Source organism: Gossypium arboreum, chromosome 13, assembly GCF_025698485.1.
Source record: "Gossypium arboreum isolate Shixiya-1 chromosome 13, ASM2569848v2, whole genome shotgun sequence".
Taxonomy (NCBI): domain Eukaryota; kingdom Viridiplantae; phylum Streptophyta; class Magnoliopsida; order Malvales; family Malvaceae; genus Gossypium; species Gossypium arboreum.
The window spans coordinates 10,759,105-10,782,496 of NC_069082.1; the positions used below are offsets into that span (position 1 = coordinate 10,759,105).

General features: G+C 35.0%; 2 long non-coding RNA genes across 2 annotated transcripts; one reads left to right on the plus strand and one right to left on the minus strand.

Moving 5' to 3' along the window:
• Window positions 1–4,829: 4,829 nt before the first annotated feature.
• On the minus strand, window positions 4,830–5,584 carry LOC108464377 (uncharacterized). Its single transcript, XR_001868280.2, has 2 exons — window positions 5,398–5,584; window positions 4,830–5,094 (listed from the first exon to the last, which is right to left on the minus strand). It is a non-coding gene; the product is annotated as an uncharacterized LOC108464377 (long non-coding RNA).
• A 14,859-nt stretch (window positions 5,585–20,443) lies between these two features.
• LOC108464376 (uncharacterized) lies at window positions 20,444–21,781 on the plus strand. Its single transcript, XR_001868279.2, has 3 exons — window positions 20,444–20,637; window positions 20,947–21,392; window positions 21,503–21,781. It is a non-coding gene; the product is annotated as an uncharacterized LOC108464376 (long non-coding RNA).
• Window positions 21,782–23,392: the final 1,611 nt, after the last annotated feature.

The following is a 23,392-nucleotide window of genomic DNA, read 5'->3' on the forward strand; positions in this document are numbered from 1 at the left end:
CATCTTTGTTTCACGCACCGCGCATGGCCTTCACCTACTGCCGCCATGTTTTTTCCGACACCGTCACTGTGCTCTCTGCTCCCTTTAGGTCATTCTCCTCTAAGTGGTGCCATTTTTTGGCTAAGTTTTTGTTGGTATCTCTTTTGTGTTTTTTTGGGTGTTTTTTTCCCTAATTTTCCAAGCAGTTTTTTTGGGTATTAGTTTTTTTTTTCCAGCATTATGTCTAAGGACGAAAGTTCGTGATTCTAACCGATAATCCCTCGTTGCAAATTAGTCTTGTGATGCTTGACGGATTTTAGGTCAAGGTCCTACTTGTTTATCAAGGCTCATGCAACGTCGAAACCTAAACTCACTAATTCAACATTTAGTCAGTGGGATTCAACGAACTCTCTTATTATGACATGGCTTATCAACTCTATGCAACCCAATATTTCTAAAACCTATTTGTTGCTTGATATTGCAGAAAAAATTTGGAATGTTGCTGGTCTCACTTATTCTCGTGTTGGGAATGATGCTCAAATTTTTTAGATTCGTAATAAGGTCTATGGTAGAAAACAGAGGAGCTAACGATTTCTCAATATTTTTTTAAACTAAGTGGGTTGTGGCAAGAACTTGATTATTATCAAGATTTTCAGGCGTCTTGTAGCAATGATGTCAAAAAATTTCAAAATATGGTGGAAAAGGAGCGCGTTTTTTATTTCTTGGCTAAGTTGAATACTGAGTATGATTAGATTCGAGTTCAAGTTCTTGGCAAAACTTCGTTCCTTTCTCTCCATGAGGCATACTCTTATGTACAACAGGAGGAGACTCGTCGTGTTATTATGCTCTATAATCCATCTCTTGAGAAAGTTGATCTCATTGCCAACCAAGATGGTCCATCGGGTGGTAAGTCTGACAAGGATCACTTGACGTATGACTATTATGGTAAGCCTCGGCACACTGAAGATTCATGTTAGAAGTTGCATAGTCTCCTCACTCGAGGTCGTGCGGAAAACGAGGGGGTATCAAGCACATTTGTCAGACTCTATGTCAACAGAGGACAAGTCCACTTCTACTGGGAGTTTTACCTCACATGAGATTCAACATATTTGACACCTCTTGTCTTAATTGGACTCTACCTTAATTGCCAAGTCTAATCATGCGAAATCAGGTACTATTTTAAATGCTCCATCTACTTCTGAATCTTGGATTATTGATTCCGGTGCGAATTGGCATATGACAGGATCAAATAAAAATTTATATAACTATAATACTTTTCCATTTACAAATAGAGTGCGAATAACCGATGATTCCCTTACCTTTATCTCTGGAACAAGTTCTGTTGTTTGTACTCTCAATCTCACTTTATCCTCTGTCCTCCATGTCCCTAATTTCCCAGTTAACCTCTTATTTGTTAGCAGAACTTGGGCTAGACTTTGATTGGGCAATGGTAAGCCGATTCGCTTCTGGGATGATGTTTGGCCGTGCCACTCTTCTCAGAGATGCATGCTATAATTTATATCACTAAAGTCTTAAATTATAAACTCGAATTCTTTTTTGATTACTGTGTCTTTTAAGACATCCACACATGAAAGACGATTGACAATGATAGATTGTGTGATGGCTTATATCTTCTAGATTGATCATCCAGTATGTCTCAAGCCTTATTTGGAGACAATAAAGATGTCAATCGGGAGATAATTGAATGGCATAGGCAGTTAGGACATTCGTCATTTACTGTTCTTGCCAATATTTTTCCTACTTTGTTAGGACATTCGTCATTTACTGTTCTTGCCAAAATGTTTCCTACTTTGTTTTCAAGAACTCAGTTAGACTCTTTAGTTTGTGATCACTGTGAATTTGCTAAGCATACAAGAAACAATTATCCTTTACATAATAATAGAAGTATTATTCCTTTTAAGATTATTCATTCGAATGTTTGGGGCCCTACTCGCTTTACTTTTTCATCTGGTAATCGTTGGTTTGTTACATTTATTAACTATTACACTTGGATGATATGGGTGTTTTTGTTAAAATCCAAAAGTGATGTTTTCTCGTGTTTCAGTTCTTTTCATAAATTGATAACTACTTAGTTTGATGCTAAGGTTAAAATCTTGTAAACTGATAATGAAATAGAGTATAACTTTAATGATTATTTAGAACTATATGGAATTTAGCATCAGACCAATTGTCTAGGTACAAATGCTCAGAATGATGTTGCTGAAATAAAAAAAATCGACATCCTTTGGTGGTTGTTAGATCACACTTATGTTCCCTATGAACCTCCCAAAGCCTTACTTGAATGATGCAATTTTGGTTACAACTTATCTCAGTAATTGGATGCCTCTTTAGGTCCTTAATTTTAAAAGTCCCAAAAAAATCTTATAGGGCAAGACGGATTACCCAGTTTCACTGAAGGTCTTTAGTTGTGTTAACTTTATTCATCTTTGACATGGGAGCAAACTGGATCCTCGAGCAGTCAAATGTGTTTTCATTGGATACTCTCCCACACAAAAGGTTTATAAATGTCATCATCCGCTATCTAAAAAGTATTATGTAAGTATGGATGTAACATTTCGCCAGGGTGAGCCCTACTTTTCTTCATCACAACTATCTTTTCAGGAGAGGTTATTGAAAATGAAGAGATAACACCCTGTTCTGTTACCTTTTCGAGGGAGAATTTAGTTCCAATAGAGACTTCGGTTCAAGAGAAGACTAGTGGACTGTTGTTGGATAGGCCTAATTTAAGGACATACACAAGAAAAGGCAAGAAAGAAGACAACATCATACAATCTACTTTATGCCTTGAATCTTCACTATCAAGTGAGTATTCTTTACCTGAGGTTGCTACTGATTTAGAATTACCAATAGCCCAACGAAAAGGTGTTAGAATTTGCAATATACATCCTATCTCTGACTTTGTCTCTTATGATTCCTTATCTTCATCCTATAGAGTTTTTGCTTTGTTTTTGTTTTATATGTCTGTTCCACAAGATTGTAGAGAAGTCATCACTGATCCAAGATGGAAAAAGGAAATGATTGAAGAAATGAAGGCTTTAGCAAAAAATGAGACGTGAGAATTGGTTAATACTACTAAGGGACAAAAAATGGTTGGCAGCAAATGAGTGTTTACTATCAAGTATAAGATTGATGGTTCAATTGAAAGACTCAAACAGACTAGTAGCGCAAGGATTCACTCAGACATATGGAGTGGATTATCAAGAAATATTTCCTCCAGTTGCTAAATTGAATACGATTAGGATCCTTCTATCATGTGTAGTAAATCTCGATTGGGACTTACAATAATTTGATGTAAAAAATGTTTCCTTACATGGAGACCTAGAAAAAGAAGTGTATATGAAAGTTCCTTTAGGATTCAAGGATAAAGACACTCAAGGGAAGGTATGTAGATTGAAAAAGGCCCTATATGGACTAAAGCACTCTCCCAGACTGGTTTGACATATTTAGTAAAGCCATGGTGTCGTTTGGCTATCGATAAAGTAATGCTGATCATATCCTCTTTATCAAACATCACAAGGGTAAAATTACTCTCTTTATAGTTTTTGTTGATGACATAATTATGACAGGAGATGACAAGGAAGAAATGGTCTAACTTAAGAAACAATTGGCTCAAGAATTCAAAATTAAAAACTTGGGAAAGTTACAATATTTCCTCAAAATAGAAGACGCTATATCGAAAAAAGAAATCTTTATTTCCCCCAAAAAATATGTCTTAGATCTTTTGACAGAGACTAGCATGTTAGGTTGCAAACTAGTAAAATCACCTATTGAAAGTAATAATAAGTTACAAGCAGGGATTAGTGATGTCGAAACCATTTTTTTATTTTAAAAAACGAGAATCGACTTTAAAAAAAATATGGAGTCGCCACCAATCCTTTTATTTAGATGTGATTGGCTCACTTATAAAACATTTTATTTTATTAAAATATTCCTACAAAATTTAAGAAAAAAGGTTCGGGAGTCGATTACATGTGAAGAAGGATTAGCACCCTCGCAGCGCCCAAAATTGATACCTTATTGATTAATTAATGTCCTAATATTGAAAATTTAAAAAGATTTTAAAACACATTCCCTTTAAAAAATTTTGGATAACTCGAAGTGGATATTTAGATTCTCTTGTTCCGAAGAAATAAAATATCATATCCAGCACGTTAGAATACGACATTTCAAACCCTCGATACCAAGATCATCTCATGATTTCAAAAACTCATGCATTGAAATTTTAAAAGGATATTCAGTTATTTGGTCAAATGGTAAATCGAAACCCAGCACGTTAGGGCACGATTTCTCAAATTTCCAATTACGAAATATTGCCTTGTTTAAAAATTTCCCTTTTTATAAATTTGGAAGTAAATCAATGGATTATTAAAAAATAATATACGAATCGAATGCTACAAATTACAAGCACCGCATGATATGCCACTATTCCAATGACAATGCGAACAATTGAAGATACATGAAATAAAGAAAAACAACGGAATATAAAGGCATGCACATAAAGGGATAATACCAACTTAAAGAAACGAAGAAATAAATAAAATAAATGCACGAATAACATAAGAGAAAATTATTTATAAAAACATTGAAAATTCGAGAACCACTTTAAAATACAAATGAAATTAAAGGTACATCTCGTAATGCAATATATGAAATAATATAAACAAAGATAATAATGGTAAAAATATACGTACAAGTAAAATAAATATAAGAAAAATAGTAAAGTAAAAAAACTAAAATTTGGGAGTTAAAATCCTAATATTAAATAAATGAATGAAAAGTTTGTAAAAATAATTTTAAAATAATAATAATAATAGTAATAATAATGATAATTGTAAGAGGCCCAATCTGCCCGGGCATAAACTATAAAACAAAATAAGGTCCAAAGTCCCAACATTACAAAACCCAAATAAACACGGCCCAATTGGCCTGTTTTTCACAGACCAAACCTTACCCAAATACAAGCCCAAAATGATTAAAAACTTAGGCCCGAATGGCCCAAAAAATAAATAAATTTTCAACATGGGTAACACTAACTTTCGACTACCGCAAGCCACCTCCACAACGACCTCCACACGCGCCACCCTTTAGCTGTACCTACAAAATAGAATAACAAATTTGACAGCCAAATAACAGCAAAAAAATAGCAGTAACAAATAAAGCAGAAAATCAGAAATTTGTAATTTTTATTTTTATTGCGGCTATATAAAGCCGATTGTAAACAGTGTAAGGGGATCTTTTTTTCCACATAAATATAATACAGAGACACGCAGATTCTATAAAAAAAGTTTCGATAAGGTGATTTCAAGGGATTTTGCTATTTTGGTCTAGTTTTTATTTTGCTTTTCTTTCATTCTTTTTAGATCCGAAAATGAAGGAAAAGGGCTTACTCGAACTTACCTTGGAACAGGGTCGAAAGGTTCATTTTCGTGCGTCGCTGGCCACCAAGAATGGTGGTGGTCCGGTGGTGTGACGAAGGTTTTTCCAGGAGAAGAAAAGGGAAAGGAATAAACCCTTAAAGCTTTTAGGTTTAGTTGTGAAAAGGGAGAAATCTTTGATTTTTTTATTATTATTATTTGTTTATTATAGCAATAGCAGAAATATATCTTTAATAAAATTTTGGTGCTGGATCGGCGCATTCCCGCCTTAAATGGGTAATTTTCGCGATCAGTCCCTCCTTTTTGCGTTGCAGTTTGATTAAGTCCCTGTTCATGCCCTTTTACTTTTTAATTTTGCCCAGGAATTTTGTGTCAGTTTCATTTTAATCCGTGCTTAAACGTTGCATTTTAGGAACCTGGAATATTTGCATTTTTAATCTCATTGGTTTGTGTGTATTTTATTTTAGTCCTTTTAGTATTTATTTATTTATTTATAAATTATACCCAAAATTTTATTCTGATTTCAATTCAATCCTAGATTTATTTAACCTTTTATACAAATAGTTCATTTGTTATTTTGTTACTTCATTATTTATTTATTTAGTCTTAGTTTTCAATTTAATATTTTATTGATATTCAATTAGTTATTTATCTTGTTTATTTAATATTTTTGTTTTTTATAATTGTTTTTATATATATTCTTTTAATTTTACCTTTGCGCATATTTATTTTAATTATTTTATTATGTTTTTCATTCCAATATTATTACTATTATTATTATTCTTATTATTCTTATTATTATCATTATTATTACTATTATTATTATTTTAAAATTATTTTTACAAACTTATCATTCATTTATTTAATATTAGGATTTTAACTCCAAAATTTTAGTTTTTTTACTTTACTATTTTTTTATATTTATTTTACTTGTACATATATTTTACCGTTATTATCTTTATTTATATTATTTCATATATTTCATTACAAGATGTACCTTTAATTTCATTTGTATTTTAAAGTGGTTCTCAAATTTTCAATGCTTTTATAAACAATTTTCTCTTTTGTTTATTTCTTCGTTTCTTTAAGTTGGTATTATCCCTTTAGGTGCATGCCTTGATATTCCATTATTTTTATTTATTTCATGTATCTTCGATTGTTCGCATTGTCATTGGAATAGTGGCATATCATGCTGTGCTTGTAAATTGTAGCATTCGATTCGTATATTACTTTTTAGTAATTCATTGATTTACTTCCAAATTCATAAAAAGGGAAATTTTTAAACAAGACAATATTTCGTGTTTGGAAATTCGAGAAGTCGTTCCCTAACGTGCTGGATTTTGATTTATCATTTGACCAAATAACCGAATATCCTTTTAAAATTTCAATGCATGAGTTTTAAAAATCATGAGATGATCTTGGTATCGAGGGATTGAAATGTCGTATTCTAACGTGCTAAATATGATATTTTATTTCTTCAGAACAAGAGAATCTAAATATCCACTTCTAGTTATCCAAATTTTTTTAAAGGAATTGTATTTTAAAATCTTTTTAAATTTTTGACATTAGGACATTAATTAATCAATAAGGTACCAATTTTGGGCGCTGCAAGGGTTCTAATCCTTCCTTGCATATAACCGACTCCCGAACCCATTTTCTTGAATTTCGTAGGCCAAAATCAATATTTTAATAAAATAAAATGTTGTATAGGCGATCCGATCACACCTAAATAAAATGATTGGTGGCGACTCCATATTTTTTTAAAGTCAATCCCCGTTTTTCAAAATAAAAAAATAATTTCAACAGCTTGGCGATCCACTGGGGATAAATAAGAGAGTCAAGCCGTAAAACTGATTATTTTCTATCCTTTTGTCGAAAATTGAAAGTTTGATTTGAAAACTATGATTCTTTTGTTGCATTTGTTTGTGGTCCTTATAATTGCTGTGGTTTGAGGCTCATAAAATACTCTTGCATTACATTGCATGACCGTTATGGTTACACCTTTTAAGTGGGAATGAAAAATATGCCTTCGTGAGGTTTTCAACTCCGTATGGGCTAGTGGACTGCTTCTGGGATATATCCGTACCTATGTCTTCGTAAGATTTTCATCTCTACATGGCCATAGGGAAATGTATTCCCCTGAACTGAACTCGATCCATATGAGCCTATAATGGATGAGGATTGAAGAATCTACTGGTTCAGGTACCCTTTCTTTAGAACTGAACTGCATATAGGGAACCCTAAGAGCCCACCCTAGGTAAAGATATGATGAACCTTAGCGGTTACCCAGATAGGTGTTGGACTTTTTTTTTTACTTTGAATTTTATCATTTGTATATTATACTGACTTGTTGTGTTTTATTTTGGCTGTAATTGCATGACATTGCATATTTAAATAGGTTTCGATTCATGTTCGGTTACTAAGTTAGAAGGCTTGCCACGGAGAATGAATTTCTTAATAAAGTGGAGGATAATGCGGCTGTCCGTATATGGTCAAAGAAATTGCAATTAGAGAAAAGAGATAGTCTAGTTGAGGGGTATACATCAAAATTGTGGGACTTCACCAGTATCAATGTGACACAAAATGAGCTTTAGGAATTGAGAGATATATGGGCCCATTGGGATGATGAGACTAAGCAGTTGTTCTACCATAATTATGGCGATCTACCTTGCTTGACATCAAGGTGTACAAGCATTTGTTTCAGGCTATGACTCAGTTTTGGAACCTTGCCTATAGTTGTTTCACTTTTGAGAGGGTGGACTTGGTGCCCACTGTGGAAGAATATACCACCTTGCTTCGTTGTCCAAAGATCCAAGTCGAAAAAATTTACTCTAGGGCCACTAATATCCCAACTTTTGTGAAAAAGATAATGAACATTACTGGAATGAGTGAACATTGGGTTATGACCTGAATTCAGCAAAAAATGGATGGTAAATGAATTCATTGGGTGAGTTTGAGGGACCTGATCCTAGCACATCCGGATGTAAAAAAGAAAATTGACGTCTTCGCCTTGAGTATTTATAGTTTGGTAATCTTTCCTAAAGCTTTAGGGCATATAGATAAAGCAGTCGCTGATTTATTTGATCGACTTGATAAAAGGGTTACACCTGTACCTGCAGTTCTAGCTGAGACATTCAGATCTTTGAACGTGTATCGGAGGACAGGTGAAGGCAAATTCATTGGATGCGCGCAGCTATTATTGGTATGGATTCATGGTCATTTCTAGAAGGTGGACAATGTCTCTTACCGAGTCTTCTCTGAGAATTATTCCCCATTAAATGAGGAAGCAGCTAAGCAAAGGAGGGATGGCATATCAGAGGAAAGGTGGATGTCAATTCTTCAGAATCTCAAAGAGGAGGATGTTGAAAGAAAAGCTCTTTGAATTGTCCCAGACGAGATCTTTTATCGGTGTGGGAGTTATAATTGAGTATTTTTTGCTTAGAATTTGAGGAGCCGTTGGGTATGCCCTTTGTTCGTATTAAGGCAGTATAAATCAAGGCAGATTATACCGTTGACTCACGGGCTAGCTCAATATGAGTTCTTGTATAAGATGGACAATTATAAGAAAAAAGTTCAAGATATTTCTGATGCTTGGAAGTAGACCCGCTGGATGAAGAGATTGGCTGTTGGTTCAATAACGACTTCTGAATACAACGAATGGTTTAGTAAAAGGATTAATAATAATATCCCTGGGCCGACTTTAGAGGGCGCTCAATCAATGGATGAATACTTGCAAGTTGTCTCATCAGAGCTAGAGATCATAATGCAAGACTTTGAAAGGAAGAATTCAGTGCTCAGTAAGAAGATAAAACAACTAGAAGAGGAAAAGATGCATTTGAGACTAGATGTCGATGTTTAGAAATTGGAGACTGGGAAATTAAGAAAAGAAAATAATAAGGCCGATAAGGATCTGGGTAGTTTGAAGACAGATTATAAGAAGCTACATCTATCGATGAGAACTGCCAGGTTAGGGAAAACATCAGAGTAGTGGAGCTAAGAGATTCGAGAGGAAAAGATCAAAGCTGATTGGTGGGAAAGAAAATTTCAAGATGCTCAAATGCGAAATGAGGCCCTAGAGAAGAGTCTTTCAAAAGCCCAAAATGAGAAGATCGGGTTGAAGGCTAGAATGGCTGAACTAGAAAAATCACTTCATCAGCATCGTAACCGCAACTTCGTAATGAAGCTCAAGACGAGCTTGGATAAGATTGAAGAATGAAAAAAAAATGATCTAAAAAATTGAAATTGCGCTACAAAATAGTGAGCTCTAGGTTGAGCTCCTTAAAGCAAGTAATAAGCAACTCTATCAATCTTGGGGTCAAATTAGAGACAGAGACTACATTATGGGTGAGGCAGTGGCCCAGATTTGGGAGGTGGCTGACCATATATAGACTTTAGCAGTTCAAGCAGATGTATTAAGTGTGAAATACGAACTAGAATCAGACCGGGGCCGGGAATTGGCTTGATTTCTTAGAAAAGTAAAATCTTTGAGCATTAGGACTAGGTCGTATCTGTAATCCATTTCTATGTAAAGAACTTTGTTTTCTAGTAAAGTTTTCTAAATGGGATTGAATCAAAATAGTCGCATTTTTTGCATTCATGCATCTACATTACATTACATCATATGCACTAAAGTCTACCAAAAGATCCTAATTAATTAAAAAATTATTTCAGTAATATAAAAACCGGCAAAAATATACCAAGTACGCATCCTTACAGTACACAAAGAAAAACCAAAGTAATGGACAAAAAACTAGAAAGGTTGAAACAAATGTAAAAAGAGATGCAATAGCAGATGGCTAAGATACAACAGGATATGAGGGACCAAATGCTGGAATCACAAAGGAACATGATGAACCAGCTAACACAACTGCTAATTGGTGGATAGGAGAAAGAAAAAGGCCTTATGGTCAATACTGGAGATGACAATAAGGATCCTCTTTACCCTCCTAATTTTACCCCGATGAACGCACAAACACAAGCCAAGATGTGCACACGAAGGCCATCCATTACAATCATGCCCCCAACAATTTCAAGCTAGTATTTCAATAGCAATTAACTATCAAGCTGGCTCAGGCTCTAATCTAAGGGATAACCCAATTAATCTTATTGTCCCTGATCTGAATAACATAGTGGAAGCCAAAAGAGTGAGAGTAGAGTTCTAGAAACAATTGGAAGACTAATGCAAGTGGTTAGAGAAGAAGTTCAAAGTAATGGAAAATGTAGACTATCACTGTGGGATTGACGTTAAAGATTTGAGCTTGGTTCTAGACTTGATGCTTTCCCCCAAGTTCAAAACTCCTGAGTTCGAGAAATATAACGGGACTAGCTACCTTGAGGCTCATATTACCATGTTTTGTAGACGAATGACTGGGTACGTCAACAATGATCAATTATTGATTCACTACTTCCAAGACAGTTTAGTTGGGTTAGCATCCAAATGGTACAGCTAATTGAGCCGTACTAAAATCAACTTATGGAAAGACCTAGCTCAAGCTTTTATGAGGTAATATAGTCACGTGACAAATACAACTCCGAATAAAATTACCTTGCAGAACATGAAAAAAATCGAATAAGAGCTTCCGACAATACGCCTAAAGGTGGAAGGAGGTTACTATACAAGTCCAGCCATCTCTTTTAAAGAAAAAAACTGCCATGCTATTCATCAATACCTTAAAGGCTCCATTCATTACTTCTATGTTGGGGAGCGCCACCAAAAGCTTCTCAGATATAGTGATGACTGGCAAAATGATTGATAACGCAGTAAGGAGTGGCAAAATAGATGCAAGGGAAAGTACCAAGAGGTTAGCCCCAAGGAAAAAGAAGAATGAGGTAAACAATACAAACACGTACAGCAAAGGTTATTCCAAGTCACTCACTGTAAACTAACCGAAGACGGTAATCGCCAATCATCTGGGAACCTTAAAACAAGAATCTAATATAAGGATGAACACAGAAAGACTACAGTTTACGCCTATACCCATGATGTATAGGGAGCTGTATCAAAACCTATTTGATGCACATGCAGTGGCTTCTTTTTACTTAAAGCCATTAAAGCCCCAATACCACAAATAGTACGATGCAAATGCTCAATGTGAGTATCATGCAGAGATTACAGGGCATTCGATAGAAAGTTGCACTACCTTTAAGAAGTTAGTTGAAAGATTTATTCAAATGGACATTTGAAAGTTTGATAATGCACCTAGTGTAGAAAATCTATTACCTAATCATACCGATAATTGGGTAAACGTGATAAGTGAAAATATGAGAATGATCAAGGCAGATATTACAGAAGTAAAAACTCCTTTGAGATGGGTCTGAAAGGAGATGACAAAGAGGAGTTAGTTATTTCGAATCTAGAAGAGTTACAAAAAGATAAAGAATTACTGCGAGTTCCAACATAAAGAGGAGCACGAAGTCCAAGAATGCGTAGAATTCAGAGCTTTGGTGCAAGGTTTGATGGACAATAAAGAGATAGAATTTTGTGAAGAATTTAAAGAAAAAGGAAGCATATGCGCGTTAGAATCAACAACGAAGGTCTCAAAAGTCAACTACCCAGTGGTCATTATTTCACAACCTTAAAAATAATGAAGTGGAAATACGAATGCCACCAAAAGTCATAATCCAACAGCTTGCAGTCTTCCCTTATAAAGATAGCAAGAGGGTCCCATGAAATTATGACTGTAATGTGATGATCCCAATAAGAGAGAACCCGGCCGATACTTCAAGGCAAGGTTAAGACGTAGGATCTTATATGTATAATGGAAGGTGCTACAATTTAGTGGACACAGAAGTGGAACTCACAAAAGGAAAAGCTACAGCGGTTGAATAAAAAAAAGAAAGAACGGCTAGACCTGAATCTCTAGTTAATGAGTCGGTCAATAAAGAAGAGGCTAAAGAATTTCTAAAGCACAGCGAGTACAGTGTTGTAGAGCAACTGCAAAAACAACCAACTCGTATCTCAGTGTTAACCTTACTCCTAAATTCAGAGGTCCATCGCACGCACTGATGAAAGTATTAAACGAAACTTATGTCGCTAATGATATTTCTGTCAATAAACTAGATCGCTTAGTTAACAATATAAGCGTTGATAACTTCGTCTTCTTCAATGATGACGAAATATCACATGGTGGCATGGAATCAACTAAGGCTCTACACATCACCACCCGTTGCAAGGGGTATATGCTACCAGGGGTGTTGATCGATAATAGGTTAGCCTTAAATTTCTTACCATTATCCACACTTAACAGATTGCCCATGGATAGCTCTCACATGAAAACCTGCCAAAATATAGTAAGGGCACTCGATGGCATAGAATGAAGGGTAATTGGCAAAATTAAAATACCTCTTCTGATTGGCCCGAACACACATGAGGTGAATTTCTTGGTGATGGATATTAAACATTCATGCAACTGCTTATTCGGAAGACCTTGGTTACATTCAGTAAGAGCAGTGCCTTCGTTATTATATCAGAAGTTAAAACTAGTATTAAAAGATCGACTAGTGATAATAAATGCCGAAGAAGATATTATCACAACCGTAATGTATATTTCTCAGATATCTGAAAAAGTCCCTCCTTCAGTTGTCTCTTCAGATATGGCATTGATATGTATATTTATTAACATTTCCCCAATATTTACTTCTTTTAGCATCCTTTGTTCAAGACGAATAATCTCTCCCAATACGAAAGTTTTGGATATGTAAGAGAATATCATTGGTTCCCACTTGATTTCTGAAAAATATGCATTGGCTGCGATAATATCTTCCTCAACATTTATTGTCACCAGTCGACCTTCTAATACTAGTTTTAACTTCTAATGTAGTGATGAAGGCACTACTCTTGCTGAATGTATCCAAGGTCTTCTCAATAAGCAGTTGTATAAAGGTTTAATATCCATCACCAGGAAATCCACCTCATGTTTGTTGGGCCGATCAGAAGAGGTATTTCAATTCTGCCCATTACCCTTCTTTCTGTGCCATCAAATGCCCTTAATATATTTTGACAGGTTTTCATGTGAAAACTATCCACCGGCAATCTGTTCAGTATGGATAATGGTAGGACATTTAAGGCTGACCCGTTATTAATTAACACCCTTGGTAGCGTATACCCCTTGCAACAGGTGGTGATGTGTAGAGCCTTAGATGATCATATGCCAACAGGTGGTATTTCGTCATTATTAAAGAAGATAAAGTTATCAGCACATATATTGCTAACCAATCGATCTAGCTTGTTGACAGAAATATCATAATGATATAGGTTTAGTTTAATACTTTCATCAGTGCGCTACGATGAACCTCTGAACTTAAGAGTAAGACTAACACCGAGATACAAGCTAGTTGTTTTTGCAGCTGCTCCACAACACTGTACTCGTTATACTTTAAAAACTTTAGAAATTTTTTAGCTCTCTCTTCATTAATTGGCTCATTAACTGGAGATTTAGGTCTGGCCTTCCTTTCCTTCTTCTGTTCAGCTGCTATAGCTTTTTCTTTTGCAGGTTTTGCTTTTGCATCCACTGAATCGTAGCGCCTTCCACTACGCATATAAGATCCCACGTCATGACCTTGCCTTGAAACATCGACCAGGTTCCTCTTTCCCAGGATCGTCACATTACAGTCGTAATTTCATGGGACCCTCTTACTGCCTTTATAAGGAAAAACCGCAAGCTTTTAAATTATGACTTTTGATGGCACTCGTATTCCCACTTCATTATTTTGGGGTCGTGAAATAATGACCACTGGGTAGTTGACTTTTGGGACCTTCGTTGATTCTGACGTGCATATGCTTCTTCTTCTTTAAGTTCTTCATAGAACTCTATCTTTTTATTGTCCATCAGGCCTTGCATCAAAGTTTTAAATTCTGCGCATTCTTAGACTTCGTGCCCCTCTTCATGATAGAACTCGCATAGGTCCTTATCTCTTCGCAACTCCCTTCTGAATTCGAAATAACTAACCTCCTCTTTGCCATCTCATTCTAGACCCATCTTAAAAGAGTTTTTACTTCTGTAATATCTGCCTTGATCCTTTTCCCCATATTCTCACTTATTGCGTTTACCCTATTATCGGTGTGATTGGGTAATGAATTTTCTACACTAGGTGCATTATCAAACTTCACAATGCCTATTTCAATAAATCTTTCAACTAACTTCTTAAAGGTAATGTAATTTTCTATCAAATGCCCTATGATCCTTGCATGATACATTCAGCATTTGCATCGTACCATTTAGGGTATAGGAACTATAATGGCTTTAAGTAAAAAGGGGTCACCAAATGCGCATCAAATAGGTTTTGATACAACTTCCTATATATCATGAGTATAGGCGTAAACTGTAGTCTTTCTGTGTTCGTCCTCTTATTGAATTCTTATTTTGAGGTACCCGAATAATTGGCGGTTACTGTCTTTGATTGGTTTACAGTGACTTAGAATAACTTTTGTTGTACATGTTCGTATTATTCACCTCATTCTTTTTTTCCTTGGGGCTGACCTCTTGGTATTTTCCCCTACGTCCATTTTGCGCTTCTTACTGCATTCTCAATCATTTCACCAGTCATTACTATTCTGAGAAGCTTTTGGTGGTGCTCCCCAACATATGAGTAATGAATAGAGCTTTTAAGGTATTAATGAATAGCATGATAGTCTCTTTCTCTAAGAGAGGTGGCTGGACTTGTATAACAACCTCTCCACTTTTGGGCGTATTGTCGGAAGCTCTCATTTAATTTTTTTCATGTTCTGCAATGTGATCCTATCCGGAGTCATATCCGTCACGTGATTATACTGCCTCATAAAATCTTGAGCTAGGTCCTTCCACTAGTTGATCTTAGTACGACTCAATTGGTTGTACCATTTGGTTACTATCCTAACCAAACTGTCCTAGAAGTAGTGAATCAATAATTGATCATTACTGACGTACCCAATCATAAGTCTACAAAACATGGTAATAAAAACCTCGGGATAGCAAGTTCCGTTATATTTCTCAAACTCAGGAGTTTTGAATTTGGGGGAAACACCAAGTCTAGAACCAAGCTCAAACCTTTAGCGTCAATCCCACAGTAATAGTCAACACTTTCATTGCTTTGAACTTCTCTAAGCACCTGCTTTGGACTTCCAATTGTTTCTAGAACTCCACTCTCACTCTTTCAGCTTCCACCATGTCATCCAGATCAGGGACTACAGGATTATTGGATTATCCCCTGAATTAGAGCATGAGCCAACTTGATAGTTAATTAAGATTGAAAACACCAACCTGAAATCGTTGGGGCCTGGTTGTAATAGATGGCCTGTGTGTACACCTCGGCTTGTGTTTGTGTGTTTATCTAGATAAAACTGAGAGAGTAACGAGGATCCTCATTGTCATCTCCAGTATTGACCATTGGCCATTTTCTTTTCTCCTGTCCATCAGTCAACAGTTGTGTTAGCTGATTTATTATGTTCCTTTGTGATTCCAGAATTTGGTTCCTTATATCCTGTTGGATCCTAACCATTTGCTTTTGTATCTATGCTTGCATTTGTTCTTGCATCCCCTTCTGCATTTGTTCAACCTTTCTAGTCTTTTGTTAATTGCTTTAGTTTTTCTTTATGTACCGTAAGAATGCGTACTTGGTAGATTTTTATCTATTTCCAGATTACTGAAATAATTTTTTAATTAATTAAGATCTTTTGGTTAACTTTAATGCATATGATGTAATATAATACAGATGCATAAATGCAAAAAAGGCATCGATTATGATTTAATCCCATTTAAAAAATTTTACTAGAAAATAAAATTCTTTACATAGAAATAGATTATAGATACGACCTAGCCCTAATGCTCAAAGATTTTACTTTCCTAAGCAACCAAGCCAATTCCTGACCCCAGTCTAATTCTAGCTTGTATTTTACACTCAATACATCTGCTTGAACTGTTAAAGTCTATAGATGGTCGGCCACCTCCCGAATCTAGGCCACAGCCTCACCCATAATGTAGTTTCTGTCTCTAATTTGACCCCGAGATCGATGGAGTTGCTAATTACACTGCTCATTACTTACTTCAAGGAACTCAACCAGGAGCTCACTATTTTGTAGCGTAATTTCGAGTTCTTGGACCTTTTTCAATTATTCAAACTTATCCAAACTCACCTTCAGCTCCATTACGGAGTTGTGACTATTATGCTGATGAAGCGATTTTTCTACTTCGATCATTCTAGCCTTCAACCCGATCTTATTTTGGGCTTCAGACAGACTCTTCTCTAGGGCCTTATTTCCCATTTGAGTTTGTTGAAATTTTCTTTCCTACCGATCAGCTTTGATCTTTTCCTCTTAAATCTCTTGGCGCCACTACTCTGAAGTTTTCCCAAACCCAGCAGTACTCATCGATAGACGTAGCTTCTTATAATCTGTCTTCAAACTATTCAGATCCTCCTCAGCCTTATTCTTTCCCTAACTTCCCAATCTCTAATTTTTGAACATTGACATCTAGTCTCAAATAAATATTTTCCTCTTCTAGTTGTTCTATCATTTTACCGAGCTCTAAATTCTTCTTTTCAAAGTCTTGTCTTATGATCTCTAGCTCTGATGGGACAACTTACAAGTATTCCTCCATTGATCGATCGCTCTCTTAATTCGGCCCAGGGATATTATCATTAATTTTTTTACTAAATCATCCGTTGTATTCAAGAGTCGTTATTGAACCAACAGCCAATTTCTTCATCCAACGAGTCTCCTTCTAAGCATTAAAAATCTCTTAAACTTTTTTATTATTGTCCGCCTTATACGAGAACTCACATTGAGCTAGCCCGTGTGTCGCCGATATAAACTGTCTTAATTTATACTACATTAATAAGAGCAAAAGACATATCTAGCGACTCCTCAAATTCCAAGTAAATGTACCCAATCAAAACTCTCACACCGATAAAGGATTTCGTCGAGGACCATCCAAAGAGCTCCCAATTCAACATCCTCTTTGAGATTTTGAAGAATTACCATCCATATTTTCTTATGTCATCCCTCATTTGCATAGCTGCTTCCTCATTTAATGGGAAATAATTCTCAAAGAATACTCGGTAAGAAACTTTGTTCACCTTCCAGAAATGACCATGAAATCATACCAATAATAACTGCGCGCATCCAATGAATCTGCCTTCACCTGCTCTCCGACACGTTCAAAGATCTGAATATCTCAACTAGAACTGCAGGTACAGGTGTGACCCTTTTATCAAGTCAATCAAATAAATCAGTGACTGCTTCATCTATATGCCTTAAAGCTTTAGGAAAGATTACCAAACCATAAATACTCAATGCGAAGACGTCAATTCTTCTTTACATCCGGATGTGCTAGGATCATGTCTTTCAAACTCACCCAAAGAATGTATTTACCATCCCCTTTTTGCTAAATTTGGGTTGTAACCTAATGTTCACCCATCCTAGTAATATTCATTAAGTTTTTCATAAAAGTTGGGACGTTAACGACCCTAGAGTAAGCTTTGCCGACTTGGATCTTTGGACAGCGAAGCAAGGTGGTATATTCTTCCACAGTGGGCACCAAATCCACCCTCCTGAAAGTGAAACAACTATAGGCAGGGTTCCAAAACTGAACCATAGCCCAAAACAAATACTTGTCCACTTTTATGTCGAGCAAGTAGGGTAGATCGCAATAATTATGATAGAACTACTTAAGTCTCATCATCTCAATGAGCTCATATATCTCTCAATTCCTAAAATTTATTTTGTGTCACACTAATACGGGTGAAGTCCCACAATTTTGACGTATACTCATTAGTTAGGCTATCTTCTTTCTCTAATTGCAATTTCTCTGACCATATACGGACAACCGCATTATCCTCCACTTTATCAAAAAATTTATTCTCCATGGAAAGGCTTCTAATTTAGTAACCGAACACGAATCGACATCTCTTTAAATGTGCAATGTCATGCAATTACAGCCAAAACCAAACACTAGTCAGTATCATATACAAATGATAAAATTCAAAGTAAACAAAAAAATAGTCAAACACCTATTTTGGTAACTGCTAAGGTTCATCATAGCTCTACCTAGGGTGGACTCTTAGGATTCAATATATGCAGTTCAATTATAAAAAAAAGGATACCTGAACTAACATATTACTCAATCCTCACCCATTATAGACTCATATGGATCGAATTAAGTTCGAGAGAATATATTTCCCTATGGCCATGTGGAGATAAAAATCTCACGAAGACATAGGTACGGATGTATCCCAGAAGTAGTCCACTAGCACATGCGGAGGTGAAAACCTCACTAAGGCATAGTTTCTCACTCCTACTTAAAAGGTGTAACCACAACAGTTATGCAATGCAAGAGTATTCTACGACTCAAACCACATCAATCATAATGATCACAAACAAATATAACAAAAGAATCATAATTTTCAAATCAAAATTTCAATTTCGACAAAAAAACAAAAAATAATTAATTTTACGGCTTAACTATCTTATTTATCCCTAGTGGAGTCGCAAAACTGTCGAAACTATTTTTTATTTTGACAAACGAGAATCAACTTTAAAAAAAAATATAAAATCGCCACCAATCCTTTTATTTAGGTATGATCGAATCACCTATAAAATAATTTATTTTATTAAAATATTAATTTTGACCTACGAAATTCAAGAAAATGAGTTCGGGAATTAATTACGTGCGAGGAAGGATTAGCAATCTCGCAACGCCCAAAATTGGTATCTTATTGATAATTAATGTCTTAATGTTAAAAATTTGAAAAGATTTTAAAATACAATCCCTTTAAAAAATTTTGGATAACTCGAAGTGGATATTGAGATGCTCTTGTTCCAAAGAAATAAAATATCATATCTAGTACGTTAGGATACGACATTTCGAACCCTCGATACTAAGATCATCTCATGATTTCCAAAACTCATGCATTGAAATTTTAAAAGGATATTCAATTATTTGGTCAAACGGTAAATCGAAACTCAGCACATTAGGGCACGATTTCTCAAATTTCCAATCACAAAATATTACCTTGTTTAAAAATTTCCCTTTTTATAAATTTGGAAGTAAATAAATGAATTATTAAAAAATAATATACGAATCGAATGCTACAATTTACAAGTACCGCATGATATGCCACTATTCCAATGACAATGCGAACAATCAAAGATACATGAAATAAATAAAAACAACGGAATATAAAGGCATGCACATAAAGGGATAATACCAACTTAAAGAAACGAAGAAATAAATAAAATAAATGCACGAATAACATAAGAGAAAATTGTTTATAAAAACATTAAAAATTTGAGAACCACTTTAAAATACAAATGAAATTAAAGGTACATCTTGTAATGAAATATATGAAATAATATAAATAAAGATAATAATGGTAAAATATACATACAAGTTAAACAAATATAAGAAAAATAGTAAAATAAAATAAAACTAAAATTTTGGAGTTAAAATCCTAATATTAAATAAATGAATGAAAAGTTTGTAAAAATAATTTTAAAATAATAATAGTAATAGTAATAATAATGATAATAATAAAAAGAATAATAATAATAATAATAGTAATAATAATGGAATGAAAAACATAAAATAAATTAAAATAAATATACACAAAGGTAAAAATAAAATAAAATATATATAAAAACAATTATAAAAATGAAAAAAAGATTAAATAAACAAGATTAACTAATTGAATATCAATAAAATATTAAATTGAAAACTAAGACTAAATAAATAAATAATGAAGTAACAAAATAACAAATGAACTATTTGTATAAAAAAGGTTAAATAAAACTAGGATTGAATTGAAATCAGAATAAAATTTTGGGGAATAATATATAAATAAATACTAAAAGGACTAAAATAAAATACGCATAAACCAATGGAATTAAAAATGCAAATATTCCAGGTTTCCAAAACGGAGTGTTTAAGCACGGATTAAAATGAAACTAACACAAAATTCTTGGGCAAAATTAAAAAGTAAAAGGGAATGAATAGGGGTTTTAATCAAACAGAAGCGCAAAAGGGAGGGACTGATAGCGCAAATTACTCATTTAAGGCGGGAATGCGCGAATCCAGCACCAAAATTTTATTAAAGAAACATTTATGCTATTGCTATAATAATAATAATAATAATAATAAATTTCCCCCCTTTTCACAACTAACCCTAAAAGCTTAAAGGGTTTATTCCTTTCCCTGGAAAAACCTTCGTCCCACCACCAGACCACCACCATACTTGGTGGCCAGTGACGCACGAGAATGAACCTTTCGACCCTGTTCCAAGATAAGTTCGGGTATGCCCTTTTCCCTTTTCTTTTTCTTTTATTTTTGGATCTAAAAGAACGGAAAAAAAAAAGCAAAATAAAAACTAGATCAAAATAGCAAAATCCCTGGAAATCACCTTATCAAAACTATTTTTTTATAGAATCTGTGTCTCTGTATTATATTTCTGTGGAAAAAATGATCCCCTTACACTGTTTACAATCGGCTTTATATAGCTACAATAAAAATAAAAATTACAAATTTTTAATTTTCTGCTCTATTTGTTACTGTTATTTTTCTTACTGTTATTTGGCTGTCAAATTTGTTATTCTGTTTTGCAGGTACAGCTGGAGGGTGGCGCGTGTGGAGGCCGTTGTGGAGATGGCTTGTGGGAGCCGAAAGCTAGGGTTACCCATGCTGAAAATTTATTTATTTATTGGGCCATTCAAGCCTAAGTTTTTAATCATTTTGAGCTTGTATTTGAGTAAGTTTAATCTGTAAAAAACAGGCCAATCTGGATGTGTTCATTTGGGTTTTGTAATGCTGGACTTTGGACCTTATTTTGTTTTATAGTTTATGCCCGGGCAGATTGGGCCTCTTATAAGTGAAATGGTGGATAAGGAGATATATCAAAGACTCATCGAACGATTGATTTATCTCGCTCATACTAGACTTGATATAGCCTATGCGATTGGTTTGACAAGCCAGTTTATGCATGATCCTCGCGAAGCCTAGATGTAGACAGTATTACGAATTTTGTGCTATTCTAAGTCTACACCGAGCAAAGGTATTCTATTCTTTAAAAATAGTCATCCAAGATAGAAATATTTACAGCTGCAGATTGGGCTAGCTTTCTTGATGACAGAAGGTCTACAACAGGTTATTGTACTCTTGTAGGAGAAAACTTAGTCACTTGGAGGAGCAAGAAACAAAGTGTTGTGGCTCGATCAAGTGCAGAGGCTGCATATAAGGCCATGGCTTAAGGTGTTTTTGAGCTTTTATGGCTGCAAAAGGTATTGGAAGAGCTAAAATTGTTAAACTAAAATAGATCAACCTTGTACTATAACAACAAAATGGCCATTAGCATAGCTCAAAATCCAATGCAACACGATAGAACCAAGCATATCAAAATTTATCGAAATTTTATCAAGGAAAAAGTAGCCATTGGTGCCTTAAGTCTATCTTATCTAGCATTCGAAAAACAATTGGTTGATATTTTTACTAAATGGCTCAACTCTAAGATTTATTATAATCTTCTTTGAAATTTGGGCATGCAAGACATCTATGTGTCACAGGACTAGATCTTTCGTTTTACGATCCGTTAGCTCCAAACTTACTTAAGTTAGCCTCTACTCCCAAAAGTGAGGATTCTTTTAAAATATCTAAAATACCAACTTGTATAGCGGAAGCAATTGTGTCAAAAAAAACAAAAAACCACAGAAATAACGTATACAAAGTGTTTGAGTAAATGCTCAAAGAACTCTATTACTCTTAAGAATTCAACTTACAATGGATGAGATACAAATGAGGGCGAGGCTCCATTTATAGTTGAGCTCCCCCAAAATCGATGGTGAAGATCAAATTACATCGAAAGACGAGACTAACATATCCCTTGATTTTAGGGATTTAAAAGATTACACCACATCAAATCAAATCTATAAGATATGATTCCTATAGATACTAAAAATAGCCTATGTTGCCATATCTTCATTATCGGGCCAGTTTTCGTGAACTAAATGATCCTCATCTAATAAATAGACTTTCATGGAGTGCATCATGTGTTATGGTCACGGGCTTTATACTTTGGCCCGTGACATTCTCCCCTACCCATTCTCGCAACGCCCTCATTGCGACTTTCGAATGACACTGACTTGATTCACCTTAAAACTCTCTCGTTACCTTTAGTTTCTTCCCGACTTGTCTTGTGATCGGGTTGTCCCTTCCTTTGGAACCTTTGCCTCGACTTCTGTCGCCTCTTAACTTGAACCGTTACACTTATGATACATCTCATTGGCAAGAAGTTTCCGCTATAACTAGCCCCAATTTTGACTTGTTCCCATTGGAATCACTTTGATTTTCGCATCTTTGCTTCAAACCACCCATAGTCCCTTGGCCTCCTTGCTTAAGAACTTTGAAAGGGCCCCTACGACCTTACCAAGCCAACAAGTCAGAATTCAAATTAGAGTGTACACAATGTACCTTACAACATTTACTCATTTCAACTGCTTTTGTATCACTTTTTTCCCTTTGAAGTCCGATACATAACCTACTTTTCCCAAATGTGGTGGCTCCACCGTAGACTTCACAGGCCTTATATTGGTTCCATGCTCCACTAACTTTTCCAAAGGGGCTTTTGTAGCATTCCATTCTATCAAGTTAATATTACCATACGAAACATCTTCGACTAGTTGGATTGAAAACACCACATTGGTCCCAAACTTTATATCCCAATGCACCAGCACAATAATTTTTTATAACGGACCAGTGACAAATGAATTTGATCGTCCCATGAATACAAAACTGCCTAAATCCTATCAAGAAAATTTAAGCCAAGCACATAATCGTAATAATCTAAGTGGATTACCTCAAATTCTTCCTTGCCTTTCCATTCGCCGATTTGTAGTTCCATATTTCAAACTATACCTACAATTGGGACCTCCTCGAAATTTACTATCTTTATCTTCATCTTCTCATTCGATTTCCTAATCAAGAGACTAAGTTTCTTCGCAGTCTTTTCTGATATGAACAAGTCTAACGCTCCCGTATCAACAAAAGCACTCCGCTTCT